This window comes from Lissotriton helveticus, chromosome 2_1 (assembly GCF_964261635.1).
Source record: "Lissotriton helveticus chromosome 2_1, aLisHel1.1, whole genome shotgun sequence".
Taxonomy (NCBI): Eukaryota; Metazoa; Chordata; class Amphibia; order Caudata; family Salamandridae; genus Lissotriton; species Lissotriton helveticus.
In genome coordinates, this window is record NC_136059.1 from 1990307240 (window position 1) to 1990321287 (window position 14048).

The 14048-nt window shown below is 46.3% G+C and overlaps 1 non-coding gene across 1 annotated transcript; it reads left to right on the top strand.

The window, feature by feature from the left end:
- Positions 1–3983: 3983 nt before the first annotated feature.
- Positions 3984–4090, top strand: LOC144820566 (U6 spliceosomal RNA). Its single transcript, XR_013607853.1, has one exon. It is a non-coding gene; the product is annotated as a U6 spliceosomal RNA (small nuclear RNA).
- Positions 4091–14048: the final 9958 nt, after the last annotated feature.

Consider the following 14048-nt stretch of genomic DNA (forward strand, 5'->3'; position numbering starts at 1 on the left):
AAGGGTCATCCATTCCGTCATCCGCGGCCGACATGACACAGCAAGGTACCTTAGGGTACCTTTTGGGGTATAGATACACCATATCTTTGCCAAGGCAGGCAGAGGAGAAAGACTTCCATGCAGACACACTGACGTGAGATGCTGAGGTTCCTGCACGCAGACACTCCAGCTTGCAGTGGTCTGACATCCCTCGTGGGGTGTCCTTCTCAAGACCAAGACGGGGTCTCACAGTCTTGCACTTCAGGTAATGGGGTTGGCTTCAGCCTATGGGGATTCTTGGCTCTACACCTACATACATGCTTGGTACACTTAGTTAGGGTTGCATCGTAGGAGTACGCACTATTACTGTCATGTATTTTTATGCTTGTATATATTCATTGTTTTAGCAATTTGGTAGAAATCTACCATACTTTTACTCTGTTGGTGCTTAATGTTGTTTATATTTGTTTCTGCCTTATGGTAGTTTCAGCACACCTATTTTACACTATTGAAAAACGTCCCCACCATTTATTCTGTGTATCTCTCTGAGACAAAGTGAGCACGAGTGACTAAACGAACAATCCAGTACTGTTTCCACAATCCCTGACAGAGTTGTCATGTTCGATAGTTCCAGGCACTATTTTCTGCTTGGTAAGATAAGTTTACAGTGGCACTGTGAGCTAGCTGGTGTACACGCGAACAGGTGGAGGGGGTGTCTGAAATCAGTCTGGATACCATATAGGTTGATAGGAACGACACAACAACACACCCAGAAGGGTGTCATGCGTCATCATTGGGCTGCTTCTTGTTGGACTGGCACTGCAATGTCCAATGGGCCCCTCAAGGGGGCTCTTTGTTGGAGGTCTTCTGATTTGATTGCCATAATGATGAGTGCAAGTGAGGATATCATTAATGTAGGGTAGTGCAGTGGGTTTTTAAAAAATGTCTAAGGGTACCGAAGACAATAAGGTGGTCCCCTTGATAAGTAAAAACAAATAAACGCTTTCCTAGGGACTAATGACCTTTGCCAGCTTAAAATATGAGACATAGGGTCAACATACTGAATCTTGGGCAATTCATCAGGACTAAAATAAATGACGTCTACCCTACACCTGATTGTGAATGAAGGTGTGTAAAATAAATGTGTCCAATCAATATCTATTGTCAATTATACCTGCAGGTGTAGAGGAGGCATCATCTATTTTGTTCTGGACGAATTGTCTAAGATCCAGTTGGGCCACAGCGGCAAGAAACATATTGACCCTACTTCACACATTTTAAGCTGTCTAAAGCCAGCAATGGTGATAGGATGCTGTTGTTTTAGTAGGGTATGTTCACCTACTTCATTGTTGACAACACACACATCCACCAAATACAAACAAATATGTTTTGACACAGGCAGGATGCTATAGGCTGTAGTGAAAAAAATGAAATGGGTTTTCGGGCTCCTGCTTGTAGTTTGCAAGAAAGCAGTAATCTGTGATGTCTAGGTTTTTGTGGTATGATGCTGCTGCACCAGTTGCACATACTGAAGCCTTTTCTCATCAAGTGTAGTTGTGTAGGCTAGATATTTTGGCTTTGCCAAAGCAAGTGCTTGGTAATCGGAGTCACTGACTGTAAACAGTAAGATAATTAGGCATTTGGTAGAGAAGAACATTGATAGAGGATGGTGATATAGCCTTCAGACGGCTCGTTGTTAAGAGTTTCATCTGTAAGAATTCGGTTTTCAAACAAAGCAAAGTGCAGAACGGTAAGAATAACTGACCTGAAGATAAAAGGCAGGACCACTTTAGCTGTATCTCAGCTTATCTTCTTCTGCTCAAGCAGCACTACAAAGAAAGCCGGTGTAGTTATTGTAAAATAGCTTTAAAAATGTATATTCAAAACATGCTGATGTGGCTATACATTTGTGCCCACAGCTCTCAAATAAAATAAAAAACCTCGACATGAATGTTTGTTTACCACCCCACAGAATGTGCGTACTCCTCCTGTCCCTGCAGGTCTGTTCTGAGGTTATGTTACAGCCTCATAAACTGAAGCATGGGAGGGGTTGGAGCAGGCTCCTTTGGGAGTGTAATGGAGATTAATCTGGGTCTTTTGCAAGGAGAGTGTGGAGGCAGGCAATTCTATCCCATTAAGCCCTAGCAATACTCGTACAGGCTTATCTTTCCACCAAAACAAAATAATTCCTCATCCACTTTTGGTGAAATTAGATATTGTTTTTAGGGGGGCAAGACGGTAAAAAAAAACAAATCGAAAAAAGTCGAACTGAAACACTTTTTTAAAACATCATTTTCAAAGCAAAGCAGGTTAGGGAAGGGTTAAAGAAACAGGAATACGGGGAGTGAGGGTGATAGTCAGGGGGTCGTCAAAGAACCACCAGTGAGAGACAGCAATGGGTGTGAGCCAGGGACATGGGAGGTGGGTAGAGAGGCGTGCAAGTGAGAGAGATAAAACACATGTACTCACATTGAGTGCTTCAAAAAGAAGAAAAAACTAGTTCCTGTAAAGCAAGCTCTCACAGAACAATACAAAGACCCAATCAGAGAGGTAGTAAACATGCTATGCTCCATGGGAGGAACAAAATCAAGCTGGGCAGCCTAATACAAAAAAGGACAGCCAATAGAAAGTAAGCAAATGTGGATGAAAAAATAAATATACTCACCTCTAGTGCTTCACAAAGAAGGAAAAACGAGTTCCTGTAAAGCAGGTACTCGTACAATAATACAAAGATCCAATCAGAGATGTAGTAAAGAGGCTGTACTCCATGGGATGAACAAACACAAGCTGGACAGCCAAATACAAATAAAGCCAACCAATAGAAAGTAAGCAAATTTGGATGACAAAAGGCAAAGTCAATGGTAAGCAATAGGTGGAATGCATTACTACGTCTTTAGGTTTCGACCTAAAAATGTTGGTCTAAGATGTCATGTTACGTGTATGGCTACTACTTTGATCCCCGCAAGGCACTTAGGGAAGGGGAAGCAGGAGAGATGAAAAAGAATAACTTAGGAGCAGGAAAAATAGAGTTAAGATAGATGGTGATGAAGAAGCTTTTTCGCTAAGAAACGGAGGCCCTTGAGGTGAAGTTTTCCTTGGGTGCTCGAGCACTGCAACACAATGCAAAATACAGCATTACCTCCTCGTCCGTCTTCCTCGCCACAGTAATTACTAATGAGCATCCTGCTCCCAAGGAAACTCCAAGCAAAAGTTAACATACTAGTCTCCCTATCCCTCCAACATGGCCCCCAGTGGCAACCACCAATCATATAAAAGGATACAAGATCCACATCACAACCTGTTTTTTTGTTTCTGCACTGCCCCGAGTGCTGTTAATTTTCCTGTTGATCAGGTAAGTTGGGGCCGGCGGTCCTGCTATAGCGGACTCTTGGGACCCGTTCTCAGGGGGGTACAGTTTCATTGTTGTGCTGTTTGTTCCCCCGTTGGTCGGCACTTTTTCCTTTATCCCCTGTCATGCTCTAGCTGCCTTGTGGGGTTTTGGGGTTGTTTGTGCCATTTTGTTTTTTCCTCCGCGTCCTGCTCTGTCAGACTCGGTGTCTTTTCCTTTTGTTTAGTATCCGGACAAACTTTTGTTGTCCTGTTCTGCTTCTCTGTTTGGGGGGGGTTGCAAGGTTCATTCCCTCAGTTTCCTCTGTCGACTCTGTTGTTCCTGGACTGGGTCATAGTTGGACTCCCTGTCTGCGATTTCTCTCCCGCGCCGGGGGATTGTGATGGCGGACTGTCTGTACGGCATCTTTCCCTCCTTGAGGTCTTTTTCTCTGTTCTGGATGGTATTCCAGCCATTGCAGTGGTGTTTTGGGTGTCCGACCATGGACTTGGTGGAAGGTTGCGATGTCCTTCCGGTAGCCGAAGGGCCTGTTGTATGCGTGCCTCTTGTACCCCTGATTCCGGCGATTGTGCTGTGGTTTGGGTGTGTTGGGGCATTGGTGCCTCTGGTGGTCCCTGGTTGGCTTCGACCCCCATGGTTTCCTCTGTTGTTGGTAGTACTCGCTTCAACGGCACATATACTATGGTTGGAACGATACAGGGAAGGTTAGCATGGCCCCTGCGCAAGGATCACTCGCAAATTCGTGCAGCGTTCCATTTGATGGAGGCATTGCGTCCAGGTTGGACGTTGGTGTTCCTTTCATTTCCATTTGTTGGGCCCTCTGGTTCCTCTTCCGGTGTTCCGGTCATTGTTCCTTCTGGGTTGGCTCTTCTGCAGTGTTCCCTGTTCCTGCATGATTGTTCGTTTGGAGTTGCGGGTCTTTTCCCGCTGTGCTGGCGCCCCTCTGCTGGTACTGTCTTTCACTACGCATTGGGTCTCCTCTGCTGTTTGGGGTCTGCACTATGGTTTGGCTCCTGATCGGGTCCTGGTTGGTTTTTGGGGGTCGGTGTTGTTTGAGCTTGGCCTTTTCTTCCCTCCTTGTTCAAGAGAGGCTTCCTTTGGAGCTTTTTCTTGGTCTACCTCATGTGTCTGTGGGGCTTTTGTTGATTCATCTTTTCGGGTCTCTGGCACTTATCCGTCCTTGTCCTGGGTTCTCTCCTCCCTGTGGTACCTTCCGTTGGTGTTGGGTGCATTGTGCAGGGTTCACTTTGATCATTTGGGGTTGGGGGCCTTGCTGGTTTTGACGTTGTGAGGGTTTGGGTGCTCTTGCATGCTCTTCCTTCATTTGTGCCTGCTTGTGCTCTTGTTTAGTCGGTCGGCGTTGGTGTTGCTGCCTGTTGACTCCTTTGCACGTTTTTGGTTGTGTAGCATGCCTTGGTGTGTTATTGTCTCGCACGGCTGCTTTTTCTGTCGTGGCCTGTTGCTTGTCGTTCTGGCTGCTCCGTTGAGACTGCTGCCGTCTCTCCGCTCTCAGTCGGGGGCTTTGGGTGGCTATCCTTTTGGTGTCTGTTTAAGTCGGTGGTTCCCTCTCGTCCGATTCAGGGGCGTTCTGATCATTTTGTTGAGGTATCTTGAACCGCCATTCAGGTTGTTTCCGTGGGTGTTTTGCTGGACGGCCACTTGGTCTTCCCCTCATGCCTTCTTTTCTCATTACCGTCTTGAGGTTGGTGCTTCTGTTGCCTTTGCCTCTTTGGTTCTGTACTCAGTGGTTTCTTGGGGTGTGTCTCTCTCCATTATTGTCACTGACTTTTTTTGTTGTCCTGCCTTCCCTGTGTGGGCTGTGTTTCCTATCCATGAAGCTGATATTGCTTTGGTATTCGCTCATTAGTAATTACTGTGGCGAGGAAGACGGACGAGGAGGTAATGCCCCGGTTACTTACCGGTAATCTTCATTACTCCGAGTCCTAGTCTTCCTAGCCACAGTATAGTTTCCCTTCCCTCCCGGCCCTTTGTTGTGGCTTCATGTATACAGCTTTGGTTTTCAGGTCGTGATGTGGATCTTGTATCCTTTTATGTGATTGATGGTTGCCACTGGGGGCCATGTTGGAGGGATAGGGAGACTAGTATGTTAACTTTTGCTTGGAGTTTCTGTGGGAGCAGGATGCTCATTAGTAATTACTGTGGCGAGGAAGACTAGGACTCGGAGTAATGAAGATTACCGGTAAGTAACCAGGGCATCAATGTTACTGATCAATTTCAAGAACTGTGTGCACAATGACACATCGCATTGCATTACTGCAGAACAAACTTTAGGCCTGCGTTTTCAACTGATGGAGAAACAGCACTTTTTGGGTCATTATTCTGAGGCGTCTGATAAACCAGTAGGGAAAAGAAGAAAAAGAAAAGGAAACAAGAGAGGGAAGGAGGGGCCATTGAGTAAAAACAGGGGGTAACACAGAGTTATAAATAAGTGTGCATGTGCGATAGACGAGGGACGGCCTAAGAGAGACCCTTTGGGGCAGAGCCAGGGCTAAATAAGGAGGGAGAACATCTTGGAGGTCAGAGACCATCATAGTTATAGCAGTCAAGCTTTTAGCCAAAATTGGAGATGGAAAGAAAAGTGTTCATTTACCAGAAATAGCAGTACTTTAAATGTAAAATACTAAGTGTAAGTAATTACTATCTAAGAGTACTACTTTGTGATGAGAAGAACCAGTAGTCTACCAATGAAAATATATAAGCTTGGGAATATGATTGCTAAGATTATCTACTGGCCGCTACCCCTACTTGCGGCAACACAGTAGGAGATATGTCTCACTCTCACTCACTCAATTTGTCACATTGATTACTCCTGTTTGCCCCAAACCTTTTAAATTTAGTGTCCGTTTTAATCAAACCACACCTGGTAGAAGCCGGTTTGATATATTTACCTTTTTTTGCAAGTGTGTTTTGCTATGACTAATCATTCTTATTCTGTGATCCCTTGCCTCACAAAGCATTTCACTGACATATACTTAATAGGCCATCGGCAACAATTCCAGATTTACGTATTTGCCGAATAATCACATTTAGTGCTCAGTTTTCTGTGCTTTATGTGTTTCTTCACTCAGCATCTTTCAAAATGTGGGCTGCATGTGAGGCTATGAGGCTGCATAAAAAGATGACAGCCAAGTATATCTCATGGTAACTGAAACTCGGGTTTACCATATAGAGCCCTGGAGAATAGATTCAATACTCTGTGCCACAGACAGCTTGAACAAGAGCACCCCCTCCCTCTCGCACGCTTATTGCTAGAGAGCTTTTACCTTTATTAACATTCCCTTTGCAACTAGCAAAAATCTACTTTGTGCTGATAAATGCCATATGAACAAAGCACTGACTAAAGAAATGTGATTTAACATTAAAAGATAAGCCTTGTTATGCCTAAACAAATGGCCAATATGTTTTAAAATGCACTACTCCCCATATACCTTCCAGAAAAATGATACTCCATAGTAGGCACTGTGCCAGAACTGTAAAAAGAAGGCCCCACACTTAATTTAGGCTAAAGATTGCACTTCCCAAACTCTTTGAAGTGTTAGCTTCCCCCCCCTCCCCGAAATATGGTTCTAGTTGCATCCCTGGATATGCAGCTTCTAAATGTTACATCTAATGCAGTACCTTTAAGAGCCCTTAGTTAGCCTTTGTATCGGCCACCATTACAGAAGTGTTCAAAGAGTGTAAACATCCAACTTATTTTAGGTGCACTTACTGTGGCCTCAAAATATCCTCTGCTGACTGGAACAGCATAGGAAAACGTCACCAAAGGTATGGATTCCCTGTAACAGCCAAAAAAGAGATGAAAACATTCCGGTAACGAAACTTAAACAGCTGTTTATATGCTAAAGTAAATCGCAGACTGGGATTGGATATCTAGAATGCTGCAAAGGCATGATGCTGCGGCCATCAATGGTAGAAACTGAAACTGAAACTCTTCCCAAGATTGAAACCCTTGAGGACGGCAAAGCTCAGTACTTTAAAATAAATTGCTCAGATCAATCAGATTAGGCTACAGTTCCGCTTTCTTCTTGAAATGCCTTTTATTCTTTAATAAAAACAGGTTTTACTTCTTATAATGTTCTCTTCATTTGAGAGGGAAGGGAATTTCTTAGGGTGGGGTCGAACCTAAAAGAAATTAGTTATGCCTCTTTGTTTTCAAGTTTCTGTGGTTACGAGTATAAATGCTTTGGATGTCCGTGTCCTTTGTGTGGTGGCCGCAGGTTTAGTTTTCATTTCTCGCAGGGTGGGTGGGGCCTCTAGCTGCATTCTGTTGTACATCACACCGGGACAGAGATTTACTCAGCAACGATGTCAGGCGAGACTGCGCATCCAGAACCCACATACATGAGCCTTCATTGTATGTGGAAAAGGTAGCTTTAATGAGACAGAGGGAAAACTAAGGGACATATTACCAAGGACGGCGTTAAAATTATCGCCGGTATAGCGGCAGAAAACTGCTGCTAAAGCGGCGATAATGGGCTTGATAATATGCCCTGGAGAATTCCAATAGAAGTCCATGTTCTGGGGTGAACAGAGTATGTGGGTCGAAGATTGCTTGATTTCCTAACAGCATGAGGTCTGTCTTGTCGTCATTGAGTTTAAGGTGTGACTGACTCATCCAGATGGCGACTTCTTTAAGACAGGAACTCAGGTTTGTGGGGGCCTGCTCTGACTGGTTTAATGCCACAATGAGCTGTGTGTCGTCTGCATAGCTGATCAGTTGAATACCGAAGGGTGCAACTATCTCAGCCAATGGAGACATATACACGTTAAAAAGTGTGGGACTCAGGGAGGAGCCCTGAGACACCCCACACTGCAGAGGAAGTGGACGTGAAAAGGTGTTACCTTCAAACACCTGCAAATATCTTCCTTAGAGGAACGATTCCAGCCAGGAAAGGGCCCTCCCTGTTACTACCAGTTTTTCGAGCCGGTGTACAAGGGTATGGTGATTCACCGTATCGAAGGCTGCTCTGAGGTCTAGGAGGATGATGGCCACAGATCCTCCGGAGTCCAAGATCTATCTGGATTCCTCCACTACCGCCACTTGTGCAATCTCCGTACCCTGGCCCGGGCGAAAACCCGTCTGGGAGTGGTGAAGTAGTTTGAAGGTTTCAAGATATGTAGAGAGTTGGCGGATCACAAATCTTTCTGCAATTTTACTGATATCTGGGAGAAGAGAGATTGGGCGATAGTTGGACAGTTCTCCGGGATCCAAGTGGAGTTTTTTCAGAAGCGCTTTCACCATTACAATCTTCCAATCCTGGGGGACTATGCCAGATTCAAGCGAGGAATTCACTAGATTGACCATGGGGGGGATAATGACTGGTGTAGTGGATTTCAAGATGTTGAAGGGGGCCGGGTCCAGCGGGGAACCACTCTTAATCAGATTAAGTATAGGGGGAAGAAGTTCCTCAGTGAGTGGGGCAAAGGATTCAATCTTGGGGGAATTATTCTGAAGTTCTGCTTCGCACTGCGTGGGGAGTTGTTCGCTGTTAGCCGGTGGGAGTAGTTTAAGTATAAGTTGTATTTTGGTGGAGAAGAAGTCCGCTAGCTCTTTACAGCGGAGACCAGTGGAGTCTGGGACTGCAGGGGGAGCTGGAGCTTTCATGAGGTTTTTTATGATCCTAAATAATTCTTTGGGTGCATTAGAGGAGGATGACATTTTTCTCCATAAAAGGATGCCTGTGCAGTTTTGAGTGCGGCTTTATAGGAGTTGATGGATGTCCTGTAGTGGATTTTTTCCCTAGAGAAGTCTTTCCTCCATTCTCTTTCTAATCTTTTGCACCCCTGTTTTAATTTTCTGAGTTCAGGTGTGAACAACGGTGCATTGTTTGAGCTGGCTTTTTTTAATATGGATCTTCTTGGGAGTACTGAGTCTAATGAGTTCTCTATCCATGAGTGGAACTCACCGCTAGCTAATACTGGATCGGGGTTATATGAGGGTGTGTTAGATTGCAGTTCCTTAGTCCATTCCTCTATACTTAATTTGGGCCAATGGCGAGTTTGAGTGTGTGAAGGAGGTACAATTATGTGGGGGGACGAAGGCTGCCATGCAAGAGGGATTAGAAAATGATCTGACCAGGGGAGGGGGAAAGGCTTCTTTCCTTTTAGTTCTGGAATGTTTGAAAATATCGGGTCCAGGAGGTGGCCTTTGGTGTGTGTGGCTTGATGGACTTTTAGAAGCATCTCATATGCCGTTAGGTCGTGAGTAAGATCATTGACTGTTGTATCCTGGAGGTTGTCAAAATGTAAATTAAAGTCACCTAGGAGATTTAAGTTAGATGAGATACTGGCTAGGTCTACCACTGCTTCAAGCATAGAGCTGCAGAATTGACCCAGGGCTCCTGGGGGGGGGGCGATATAGGAGTATGCCAGAAAATGTATTTGAGGGGTTGAGAGAGATGGAGAAGTGGGCATTTTCACAGTCTGCGAGGGGGCTGCCCGAAATGCGGCATACTAAGTGATCTTTATAGAGAATGGCAATCCCCCCCCCTTTGCTACCCACTCTATTGACATGCTGAATCAAATATCCCGGGGGAGTGCTCGGACAACGTCTGGGTCAGAGCTGGATCCTAGCCATGTTTCCGTGAGGAATAGCACATCGAGTGTGGTGTCATGTAGAAGAAGGGAGATTTCTGTAGTGTGCTTTGGCATGGAACGACAATTAAGCAATGCCTTGTTAAGCTGTTTGACATTTGTAGGTAAGGTCCCCGCTTCTACGGGTAGCTCATACGAACAGTGCAGGCATTTTTGTTGCCTTTCCTCCAAAGAGATGGGGGTTTTGCATGGTGTGCCCAGGGTATTCCTGATTTGAAAGAGTGTGTTCCTAGTGTATTGATGGGGAATGTGGGAAAAAAGGGCAGGGGTTCTGGGCCAGTGGCCCGGTCTGGTGCGGAAGGGTGCAGACGGGCTTGCCTTTGGTGCAACCGCTGCGCCCGTCTGCTGCGCGTGCGCATCTGTGCTGGTCTAAGCAGTGGTGTGGGGCGCGAGAGCTGGTGCGCTGACCTCACCTGAAGTGTCCTCCTTTTCCAAAGCCCTCCGAACAAACGGCACTTGCCGCGTCGGACCGTGGCTGGGGATTCAGGCGGCAGGTAGGAAACTACAATGTGCACAGTTACAAACAATTTTTGAAGTTACAGAGTTTAAAAGCAATTATTTTCTGCAGCAGAGCTAGCGCCTTGAGAGACACAGTGCCCCACAGCTAGCAGCGTCCTTGCCGCATCCGCTGCGCGTGCGCATCTTTGCTGGTCTAAGTAGTGGTGTGGGGCGCGAGAGCTGGTGCGCTGACCTCACCGAAAGTGTGCTCCTTTCCCGAAGCCCTCCGAACAAACGGCACTTGCCGCGTCGGACCGGGGCTAGGGATTCAGGTGGCAGGTAGGAAACTCCAATGTGCAAAGTTACAAACAATTTTTTAAGTTAAAAAGTTTAAAAACGATTATTTTCTGCAGCAGAGCTAGCGCCTTGAGAGACACAGTGCCCGCAGCTAGCAGCGTCCTTGCCACGTCCGCTGCGCGTGCGCATCTGTGCTGGCCTAAGTAGTGGTGTGGGGCGCGAGAGCTGGTGCGCTGACCTCACCGGAAGTGTGCCCCTTTCCCGAAGCCCTCCGAACAAGCGCCACTTGCCGCGTCGGACCGGGGCTGGGGATTCAGGTGGCAGGTAGAAAACTACAATGTGCAAAGTTATAAACAATTTTTGAAGTTACAAAGTTTAAAAGCTATAATTTTCTGCAGAAGAGCTAGCGCCTTGAGAGACACAGTGCCCCGCAGCTAGCAGCGTCCTTGCCGCTGCCTCTATCCATGCCTGACCATAAGCTCCTCGTGTGGATTCGGACACCGATCCTCTGACCAGGTGCATCATGCACTCTCTTCAACATGCCACAGATACCCCGGCATCGGTGTCTTTTCTAATCCACCCAAGGAGCTAGCCTATGGAACCTCTGCCACTGGGAACGAGAACGAGTATCCGTAATACTATTATCCACTCCTGCAATGTGCTGTGCCTGAAAAATGACATTCAGGTGCAAACATTCCAACACAAAAACTCGCATTAACATTAGACATGCAGGTCTCTCACTGATTATTGATTTACAAAGTTGTCCACTGTCATGTTATCAACATGGAACAACACTTTCTTGTTGAAACAATGTTGTCCACACAAGCAGATCGTCATCAGTAGAGAAACAAACTCCAAAAGTGCAATTTTGCGACCTCCACCTCTCTATTCTTCCAGCCAGGATTCAGCACACTAAGGCCCCTGCCAGTACACACCAAAACCAGAACCGCTTGCTGCGTCTAAAAAAAATTCCAGGAACCACCCTGCTTCTTCCTCCATCCCAACCATTGGGACCCTGTTAAAATCATGTCTTCCAAATCCTCAAATCCACCTTCAGTTCAGCTTTAATCCAGATCCGGTGGTGACGCCCCTGACAAGGCCCAACCCATCCTCCTGGAAAAAGTACAACCTGCACTGACAGCTATGCTAGCAAAATTAAGATGCCCTAACAAAACCTGAATCTACTTGACTTTTGCTTTTTTATTTGGCCACCATGAAAACGTCATCCAAGTAATGACTCATCAAGTCAGAGTTAGTAACCATGTGAAACAAATTCTGGTAAAACAGACTGAGAGCTTCAAACAAAGAATAAGAAACAGAGCAACCCATTGGCAATGCCTTGTCCACAAATATACAACCAGATGACAAAATACCACGCAGTTCATAATCATCCGGATGACTCTGCAGTAAACGAAACACCGAATTAACATTGCACCAGGTCCGACCCGACAGATCAAAGCAATCGCAGAGTCCACCAATGCATAATGCACTCTACTAATTTCCACCTAGATAAAATAATTTATTTAGCTCCCTTAGGGCCATGAAAGGTGTTGAATCGACCTGAATTGTCCTTGCTCTTTTGTTGGCACAACTACATTTGAGGGTATTATCAAATTAGGCAATGGCCAATCAAGGAAAGGGCCAGCCATTAGGCCGTCTCCAATGTCCTTCATCAACATGTGCCACACCAGCGCCTCATGCCCCTGGATAGAATGCAATTTCTCAGCCAAGTGGCGCACACGCTGGCCTTCATAGCCAGACTTGAAACCATTTAAAAAACCTTCCAACAGTAAAGCTCCATTTTCCAATGCATCACTGTTGGTCAGCCAGTATCTGAGCGTCTCCAATTTAATTGGCATATGAGCTTTTCCACATAATCTGTCCTTCTCGTCCTCTGCCCCTATTGCTGTTGGACTGCCACTGCCCCCCTTGCTCTCTCACAGACCCAGTACCCCCTTGTGTGTCACATTGCAAGACTGGGTGCTTCCCACTGCACTTGGAGCATTTGTGCTGAAAACTACAGAGTCCTCTATTGCACATACCTTTGTTATAAGCCCAGCATACTCCTGTATTGGATGCCTGTCCCGACCTCCTGTGCTGGCCATGAAAGGGCTTGTAAATTCCCACCCACCCACTTGCTGTATAGCTCATCGAGCCAGTCTAGCCTACATCATCTTTTGTAGGAACAATTTGTTGTCTATCTGCCCCAAGACTTGTTCAGCGTCTTCTGCCAAACGGGCCCAAAATTCCTAGTCGTACTACATCTCTCTAGAAATTTCTAGAGTATATCAAAAAGGCTGCCGTCCAATGTTCTATGTTAACCGGTACACCAGGGTGCCTAGACAGCTCCTACTCCTCTTCTTTTGACACCTCCTTAGCCCTCTCCTCCCTATGCAAAAGCTTAAACACTTCCATGTGCTCACCTGTCAAAATACGTTCCTTCGTAGCTGCCATAAGTTGTGCCCTAAATGGCTTGGTAATCCCTCATATAAGGGAGTTTCTTAGGTTTGATCTCCTCACTCTTTTTGGCCTCTTTGTCGTCTTTCACTAAACAGTGGTGTCACCGGAGCACACTGACTGCTCAGATTTCTCCCCACATTTGCCACTTGCCTCCGCATCTGTTCCTTGGTCCTGCACATACTTACCCTTCACAAGCCGCAACCCCGTGTTCTCTACTGAACACTCAGCCCCCACCCACACTGACTGACAAACGTCACCTGCCTTACCTGGCTTCAAGGTTGTGGCCCATTTCAAAGCCTGTTTCCCCAACGCCATTGCACTATTTGTCTGCACGGAAACTTTTTTCTTCACCTGACTTCCTCTTCGCCTGTAAGACACCAACCCCATCACTGCTGTTAGCCAGAGGGCACCCATGACGCAGATAATAAGCCACTTTCCACCACTCTGTCTCCTTAATCTCAGGTTTCCGCACCTACCACTCTCAGAGGTCCTCCTCCTCATAACTCAACTCTGTTTATTCTATTCCACACTCATAAACACAACAACCACTTGCACTTGTACCTGCCGTCGCTCCATCACCAACACCACATCACCAAACTGGGCATCATAAAGTTCCTCAAAGAAATCCTTGTCCTGGAGGGGCCGTGATAAGTCTTTCTCTTCCACATCCAGTCAGGTCCCTCACCATCCAGAGCTGGCTGCACTGGCATGAGTCCTGTCTTTGGAGCCTTGCCAAACTCTCCCTGCTGTAGGAGCAACAGCACCATCCTTGCCATAGCCAACTGCTTGGCCCTTCTGGTCAGTTAACCTACCTAACTCCAGTCCATGTCAGTACCACCTGCCTCTTCATCTGGGACCCACAGACGCCTGCCTGTGCACACCAGGATTCCTTGCCCTTTCACCTGGGATG